The sequence below is a fragment of the Mauremys reevesii genome, linkage group 25 (assembly GCF_016161935.1).
Source record: "Mauremys reevesii isolate NIE-2019 linkage group 25, ASM1616193v1, whole genome shotgun sequence".
Classification (NCBI taxonomy): domain Eukaryota; kingdom Metazoa; phylum Chordata; order Testudines; family Geoemydidae; genus Mauremys; species Mauremys reevesii.
The window spans coordinates 2,128,411-2,137,585 of NC_052647.1; the positions used below are offsets into that span (position 1 = coordinate 2,128,411).

Genomic DNA, 9,175 nt, shown 5'->3' on the forward strand with positions numbered 1-9,175 from the left:
ATTATGATGTAGTTCAGCAGACCCTGTTTTCCCAATATTGCATTATGCAGTATTAACCATGTTAACCGAACCACCAGTGCACGCAGGTGCAGCAGTTGGCGATTTCTCCTGTGGCCTCGAGATGGCACTGCAGGCTAGCACTTTCCCATTCCCCTGGGTATCAGAATGTTTGATTAGGTGACCTGGCCCCAAACGGCCCCAGTTAGATGCCATCAGTGGGGTCTGCTGTGTAAAGGCTGAAAGAGTCAATTTTATTGGTATTTTATTATCTTTAAATCATTAAGGGGAGCATCTTATCTCGTTTCTAAATCAAAGTGTCTCCTCTTTGTGTGCGAAGAGAGAGTTTAACGGGATGCCACAAACGGGAGATGCTTTTGATTTGGAAAACAGAATATTTTCATCCCAATTGTTTCATGATTCCACAAACCAAACTTGTTTAATGTTCATGTGATTTTCTAACAGAAAACTGTGTCTATGAAAATTCCCCCCCCCCTCCGCCCAATTGCTGGGCTCTGTCCCTCCTTCTGGGGGGCTTGTTGTCTGCTGATGTCAGTGAGAGTGAGAGCTGTTGGCTTTTCTCTCTAGCTCTGCCATTGCTTTGCCATGTGACCTGGGGTAGGTCATTTCCTCTCTCTGTACCTCAGCATCCCAATCTGTGCAATGGGAAGAGAGACAGGTCTGTAATGCCTGGCAGGAGTGAGACTGGGAGAGAGAACGGGCATTAAAGCACTTTGGGGAGGAGAAAGGGTTGTTTCATGCTGTTGAGCACCAAGGCATTCTGACATTTGCGAAAATGTCTCGTCTAGAGAAACAAGAAATGATCGGGGACAAAGCCTGCAGGAGGATGTGAATCAGAGAGGCCAGGGTATGTGTTTGGGGTCTCACCAGTGCTTCTCACCTGTGAGTGCTTCCCCATCGTCATAGCTTGGCCTGGGAACAGGAGAAATAAACCAGACGGTGAGTGAGTGAGAGGGATGCAGTGACAGTGCCACGGGGCAGTGGGGAGGAGGTAACAAGCCTCTTTGCTGCCCAACATGTACCAGAAGGGAAGGGATTTCCCCCATAGTCCTCATCTGCCCTGGCTCTGAGCAGGATTAGCTGCCTAAAACCCAGAACTTTCAGAAGCCGTCCAGACCATAGTTGAGATCTGTGGAGCTCTTGGCTATAATGAAATTGTAATTAACTATCCAGGTGTAAAGACCTTTGGACTAGAACCTAGGTTGGCCAATATTCCCCTAGTGTCAGCTGAGCACCAGGGAGCAGGGAATACGGGGCTCTGGCCGGGGTGGCGGGACCATCCTGCCTTGGCCTCTGAGCTCCCGGCCCCTCCCCTGATATCCCCCCTCCCCTACAGCCACGCCGCCGCATGGACAGTGCTCTGGCCTGCTGCTCCCACTGGGCAGCATGGAGAGTGCAGCTGACTCTGGCCAGGTGTTGCAGCTGCAAGTTCCTGCTGCTGGTAAGGGGGTGGGGAGTGGGGGAGTTGGGTAAGGGAATGGAGGGTCCTGGGGGGAAGTCAGGGAGGATGGGGTGGTTCGATGGGGCAGAGGTTCTGGGGGGGTGGTCAGGGGATGGGGAACAGGGAGGGTTTGGAAGTGGAAGTCCCAGGGGGCCAGTCACGTGGTGGGAATGTGGATAGGGGTCAAGAGAACAGTCAGGGGACAGAGATCAGGAGGGTTGGATAAGAAGGGTTGGATAAGACACAGACAGTCCCTACTGTATCACAGCTCTCCCCTCTTCGAGACTGAACTGCCCAGTGACCTGGGGAAGTTTGCCCCCGCTCCCTCTCCGGGCCGCGGTGATGCGGACCTCTGACCGGGGGAGCGCAACCGCGGGGTTGCGGGGTTCCGGGCCGGGAGAGCGTGGCTGCGGGGTTGCAGGGCTCTAGCCCGGGTAGCGGGGCCACCAGAATGGCCGCATAGGCCGGGGGCAGTGGGACCGTGGGTATCCGGGGTTCCCACCAGGAGAGCGGTGCTGCGGGGTTGCGGGGTTCCGGCCGTGGGAGCGTTACCAAGGGGTTGTGCAGCTCCAGCCAGGGGGAATCAGCCCCTGCACCCCTCTTCCTGGGACTCCCAGTGACTCTCAGCCAGCCAGTAAAACAAAAGGTTTATTGGACAACAGGAACACAGTCATCAGCAGAGCTTGTAGGCACAACCAGGACCCCTCAATCAAGTCTTTCTGGGGGTTCAGGAAGCTTAGTTCCCAGCTTGGAATTCCCTGAATTCCTCCCCCCAGCCCAAAACCGAAATTGAACTAACTCCTTCCAGCAGGCTCTCTTCTTTTGTCCAGCTTCCCGGGCAAAGGTGTCGAACCCCCACCTCCTCCCTGCCTGGCTCAGGTTACAGGCTCAGGTCCTGTCCTTCACCTAAAGTCATCCCCGGCTTTCCCATCCCCCACACAGACAGTCCCTACTGTATCACAGCTCTCCCCCCTTCAAGACTGAACTGCCCAGTGACCTGGGGAAGTTTGCCCCCGCTCCCTCTCTGGGCCAACGCGTCTGCTATCAGGTTGGCACTTCCCGTCACATGGACTACGGCCATGTCATAATCCTGCAGGAGCAGGCTCCACCTCAGGAGCTTGGCATTGGCTCCTTTCATCTGGTGCAGCCAGGTTAGGGGAGAGTGGTCGGTGTACACGGTGAAATGTCGCCCAAAGAGATATGGCTCTAGTTTCTTAAGGGTCCACACCATGGCCAGGCATTCCTTCTCGATGGCCGCGTAGTTCTGCTCCCGAGGTAGCAACTTCTTCCTCAGGTACACTATGGGGTGTCTCTCCCTCTTTTTATCCTCCTGCATTAACACCGCCCCCAGTAAAGGGCTTGTCAAAGTCTGGGTTTGCCAGAACTGGGCCACTAACCAGAGCCTCCTTCAGCGCCCAGAGAACCTCCTGGCACTCCTCTGTCCAGACCACCATGTCTGGCTTCCCCTTCTTGCACAGATCAGTGATGGGGCCGGCTATGGCGCTAAAGTGGGGCACGAACCTTCAATAGTACCCCGCCATCCCAATAAAGGCTTGGACTTTCTTTTTGGTCCTGCGGGTGCTGGTTCATAAATGTTTTTAGCATCATCTTTAGCGTCCCATTGAACCTTGCCACCAGCCCGTTGAACTTGGGGTGATACGCTGAGGCCCAGTTGTGCTGGACCCCCCGCATTTCTCCCACAAGCACCGGAGCAGGGCCGACATGAAGTTGGACCCCTGGTCCGTTAAGACTTCCTTGGGGAACCCGACTCTGCTGAAAATGGTCAGCAGCGCATCTGCCACAGTGTCTGCTTTGATAGAGGACAAGGCCACCGCCTCGGCAAAATATACCACCACCAGAATGTATTTCTTCCCCGACCAGGTCGTCTTGCTGAGAGGTCCCACTATGTCCATGGCCACCTTCTGGAAAGGTTCTTCTATGATGGGTAAAGGCCCTTTGTCCCGGGCCTCCCCCGCCCTCTGGCAGGGGGTCACAGGATTGGCAATACTGTCAGACATGGGTAAAGACCCCAGGCCAGTAAAAGTTCTGTAGCAGCCTCTGCCGGGTGCGCCGAATTCCCTGGTGCCCTGCGAGAGGGATGTCATGGGCCAGGTACAGTAGCTTGTGGCAAAACTTCTGAGGAACCACCAGCTGCCTCCTGATCCCCCATGCCTCTACTTCCCCTGGGGGAGCCCATTCTCGGTACAGGAACACCTTCTCCCACAGGAACCTCTCCTTGAAACCTCTCCTCATGGACTGTACCACACTGAGGTCAGCCAGGTCCCTTGGTCTCCGCAAGGAGGGATCTTTCTGCAACTTGGCCTGGAACTCGTCGGCTGGGGAAGGGTTGGGTCAGAAGCCCCAGCGTCCCCTGAGCCTTGCCTTTGGGTGTTCCCGCCCCACCAGGGTAGGGTTCTGTGCCTCTGGGGTGACATCCTCCCCAAGGTCAGGACGTAGTGTCCCTCACCAGCTCTGGGTCACGACTAAGGCGTTCCGGGGGTTGCTGGCCAGTCCTCTAGATCCCCACCCCATCAACACCTCGGTGGGCAAATGGTGGTGCACCCCCACCTCCTTGGGGCCCTCCTTGTCCCCCCATTTCAGATGCACCATCGCCACGGGCACCTTGAATGGGGTCCCGCCCACCCCCATCAGGGTCAGGAAGGTGTTGGGCATCACCTGATCTGGGGCCACCATCTCGGGCCGGGCCAGCGTCACCTCAGCGCCCGTGTCCCAGTATCCATAGACTTTCCTCCCATCCACCTCCAGGGGAACAAGACACTCGCTCCACAGGGACAGCCCACCCTGTAAACCGAGAACCTTGAGTCCGGGGCATCCAACCCCCGCAGAGGAGCCGACCTGGGGACCGCCTCTCTCCTGAGCAGTTGATAAGCTGCCAGCCCCTGGGAAGCCTGCCTCTTGGCCGTCTGGGCCTCTACCAAGTAAACCCGGTGTGGGGGTCAGTCGGCTCTGTCTGTCCTTGAGCCTGGGGCACTGGGATCGTATGCGGCCTCTCTGGCCACAGTGATAGCAGCTCATGTCCCTTTGTCAACTTACCCATTTCATGTTTCATATTCAGAGTCACTCTGAACTGAACTAGGTGGGATTGTCTGTGGTGGAGGGAAATATGTCTCGGTGTGCCTCCAATTTGCTTTTTCCTTTTATTCCAGGAATTTCTCTCTAACCACACAAGAGCTGGTTATTATTTCCTTGGACTGACATACTCAAAGCCTGAGGGCAGATGAAAGTGGATCAGCAATGAAGAACTGAACAGTGATGTGTAGCTTCATTCTTTTCTAACTCTGTAAATATTTCTGTTGGACATCTGGGACTTACTAGCCCCAAGGCCAGTAATAGGAACAGAAAATTGTCAGGATTTCTCTGAATGGGTAACAGTATTCACTAGTGGAATCAGTGCTGGTGTCATATGAGGGACTAGGACTCCCACTAAGAGGAAAGGAACTTGGGAGGGAAATGAGAAGAGGGTAATTTGTATTCATACAGATGTGGGAAGAAAGGTGTTTGTGTGAAGGGGATATTAGTGGGGATATAACTAACTTGGATGTGTTGGCTGGAACAGCCCAGAGGAGGTGCCAGGAGAATGTAGCCAACAGAAGTGGAAGGGAAGAAGACTATTTGACCCTAATAACTTTCAGATGTGTTTGTGGGAAGGGAGGTTGAGGAGTGTGGGTTGGGAGAGTCTCACTGGGAAGCAGCCTCTAGTTTCACTCCACAGAAAAGTGATCAGTAGCAGAGTCACTGTCCCCTCTGAGCATCTGTCCCCTTTTTCTAGGCTCACGGGTATATAGTTGGGACATAGCTGGAGCTAAAGCCATATTTTCAATTCGCTTTCTCACTGCACAGATTTGATATACAAAAGAATCTCCATGACTATGCCTGCGCTGTTATTGGCTTTAATAAGGTGGTGACTGCAGTTTGTTCTGAATCCTCACACATCCACTATATCTGTAAGAAGACAATGGGATAACTATAGATCCTCAAGATGAGAAAATTGCAGGCACAAGAACATGCCTGGGTTATCCAGATGCCAACAAGGATATTTCTCTCTATAAACATCCTCAGCACATGTACCCTCATATGCATACAAACACATACTCTTACGCAGGCACTCACAAACCTGTTTTCATCTGATCATAAACAGCAATGGCATGATCATCGTGTCTGGTTGGACTGCACACAGGACAAATTCCAGACCTCTTTTCATGTCACCACAGAGACCAACAGACAATCTTTCAGTGGGCAAGTGGTCTCTGAACAGATGTTGAAAAAAATGCAAAAAAATAGTAAAACTAAAATCTTCTTGTTAAAAAAAATATAATAAACAATAACAGTGATTAACCTTTCAGCTGTCCCTAAGCCGATCAGATAAGGGTAAGGAATGGTGTGCCTAGCCTCTGTTTGTCAGAGGGTGGAGATGGATGGCAGGAGAGAGATCACTGGGTTCACTCCCTCTGGGGCACCTGGCATTGGCCACTGTCGGTAGACAGGATACTGGGCTAGACAAGCCGTTCTTATGTTCTTAGATATGGGCAGTCGGATATGGATATTCACTAACACTGGCAGTCATCACTGGCATGGACATTGAAGGCAAGTGCTGTAGGAGTCCCAGTTCATGAAAGACAATGGAAGTACCATGATTTACACCAGTTGATCACCTGATACAGAGTTTGAGCAGATGTTCTGAGCGCTCGCACTTCACTGCTTCTCAGATGTCTGGGACTTGCTTGGTTCATGGGACCCTAGATTAAATAGTCTCTTACTGAAAGCTTTCAAATAGAGTCATCCTGCATCTAATGTGTTATGGGGCAATCCTGATTTACCATAAGTTTGTCCTTCATCTGCAGGATGACAAAAGAGTCTCACATTAATTTCAGAATTCACAACAATGTTGCATCTTTGTGCTTTGATAGTGTATCACTACATGATGTTATTTCAGTCAGTAAGATGGGATGCTACCTCATCACTCAGTATCATAACAACTAATTGTGATATAGCCTCTTGGAAGCCAGCATTTGCTTTTCTGTGCCTTCTCCTTTTCCTGCCAGCAATCTGTATGCTGCAGGGACATGGCTCTTTGGTGGCAGACAAGTCTATTGCAGCCTCCAAAAGTGTTTCAGCGCCAGCCCTCTCCAAGGTAGCTTAACAGCATTTGACAATGAGCTAACGGTTACCACCACCAGTTCAGGGTCTCTTTAGGTGATGAAGAAGATGAGAAAGAAATCAGATTAAAAATAAATGGTAAACAGAATATTTACACAGCTAGAATGAAACATTGCAAAAATAACTGCTAGCTAGATTAAAATCAGTTATTAATATTTGTAATTTACCACTTTGCAGCCATATCAAAAAGTCTGAGTCCTACTCACTAATGTTTACAATCTAAAAGGCAACACACAATCCGAGGAAGGAGACAGGGATGGACAAGATAAAATGTTTTAACATCTATTGGTATTTGCCTTTGTTTTATATTTTAACTTCTTCTTGTTAGCCCTTTTCTATAGCTTTTATCCTTTCCTGTTTGCTTTTTCTTCTTTAACCTTTACATATATATTTTTATCATTATAATTTTTTATTATTATTTTTCAAATACAAATATACCATATGCCAGATTCGTCATAATACACGAAATCAGTAAAGAGGGTTACTATAAAGGAAGGCGAGGAGAAGTGATGTATCTCTCTTCAGGGTCTGCATTAATCAGTGTCTCAAACATGGGCATATACTTGCAGGCATTGTCCACTTCAATCTGAGGTTAGTCAGGATCAAGAGGGTGCTCTGCACAATTGGTTTAGTAAGCTGAACTGCCAGACAGACAAATACTCAGGAGACCACATGGAGATACTGTCAGTTCTGATGAATATCTCTCTCAGGGACAAGAAAATGTAGATGAAGCACCTATGTGAGCCTTCATGTGGGGCTCACTGAAAATGAATGCATTTCATTACATTTGCTGGATGTTGTTGTAGGGGGAGGTGAGGATCAGGATGGAGGAAATTACTACAAGCACTAGAGAACCTAAGGGGACAGGATAATTAAGAGGAATATGTAAGACAAGCTCATAATTAGGGCTGTCAATTAATCACAGTTTAACTCATGCGATTAACTCAAAAAATTAATCATGATTTAAAAAATTAATCATAGTTTTAATTGCACTGTTAAACAGAATACCAAGTACCATAGTGCAATCTCTTTATCTTGAAAGTGCAATTTACAAATGTAGATTTTTTTGTTACATAACTGCACTAAAAAACAAAACAATGTAAAATTTCAGAGCCCACAAGTCCACTCAGTCCTACTTCTTCTTCAGTCAATCACTAAGAAAAATAAATTCAGTTACATTTATGGGAGACATACCAATCTCCTGGGGCTTGAAGGGACCTTGAAAGGTCATTGAGTCCAGCCCCCTGCTTTCACTAGCAGGACCAGTTACTGATTTTTGCTCTAGAGCCCTAAGGGGCCCCTGTCAAGGATTAAACTCACAGCCCTGGTTTAGTAGGCCAATGCTCAAACCACTGAGCTATCCCTCCCCCAGGTTCAGCTAGTCCAATCCCCTGCACTCATGGCAGGACTAAGTATTATCTTAACCATTCCTTACAGGTGTTTGTCTATCTGCTCTTAAAAATCTCCAATGATGGAGATTCCACAACCTCCTTAGGCAATTTATTCCAGTGCTTAACCACCCTGACAGGAAGTTTTTCCTAACGTCCAATCTAAACTTCCCTTGCTGCAATTTAAGCCAATTGCTTCTTGTCCTGGCCTCAAAGGTTAAAGAAAAACAGTTTTTTTCTCCGTCCTCCTTGAACAACCTTTTACATACTTGAAAACTGTTATTATGTCCCCTTTCAGTCTTCTCTTTTCCAGACTAAACAAACCCAATTTTTTAACCTTCCCTTTTCTAGACCTTTAATCATTTTTGTCACTTTCTAGATGTCTTCTAGACATTTGTCATTTTCTAGACCAGATGTGGGCAAACTATGCCCCCGTGGCCCACATCTGGCCTGCGGGACCATCCTGCCTTGGCCCCTGAGCTCCCGGATGGAGACCCTAGTTCCTGGCCCCTCCCCTGATATCCCCCCTCCCCTACAGCCACGCCGCCGCATGGACAGTGCTCTGGCCTGCTGCTCCCACTGGGCAGCATGGAGAGTGCAGCTGACTCTGGCCAGGAGTGGGGGAGTTGGGTAAGGGAATGGAGGGTCCTGGGGGGAAGTCAGGGAGGATGGGGTAGTTGGATGGGGCAGAGGTTCTGGGGGGGTGGTCAGGGGATGGGGAACAGGGAGGGTTTGGAAGTGGAAGTCCCAGGGGGCCAGTCACGGGGTGGGGATGTGGATAGGGGTCAAGAGAACAGTCAGGGGACAGAGATCAGGAGGGTTGGATAAGGAGGTGGGATCCCAGGGGGCAGTTAGGGGTAGGGGCTCCTGGGAGGGGGTGGCCAGGGAACAAGAAGCTGAGGGCGGTTGGATGGGGTGGGAGTCCTGGGGGCTGTCAGGGTACAGGAAGCAGGGGTTGGATAGGAGGCGGGGTCCCAGGAGGGGCGGTCGGGGACAAGGAGCAGCGGGGTTGGATGAGTTGGTTCTGAGGAGAGCAGTCAGGTGGCGGGAAGTGGGAGGTGGCAGATAAGGGTCAGGCGCCAACTTGTTTGGAGAGGCACAGCCTTCCCTACCCGGCCTTCCATATAGTTGCGCAACCCCGATGTGGCCC

General features: G+C 50.3%; 1 long non-coding RNA gene across 1 annotated transcript; it reads left to right on the plus strand.

Annotated features, from left to right (window-relative positions):
* Positions 1-919: 919 nt before the first annotated feature.
* LOC120391148 lies at positions 920-4,672 on the plus strand. The gene is made up of 3 exons (XR_005591232.1): positions 920-957; positions 1,355-1,459; positions 4,627-4,672. It is a non-coding gene; the product is annotated as an uncharacterized LOC120391148 (long non-coding RNA).
* Positions 4,673-9,175: the final 4,503 nt, after the last annotated feature.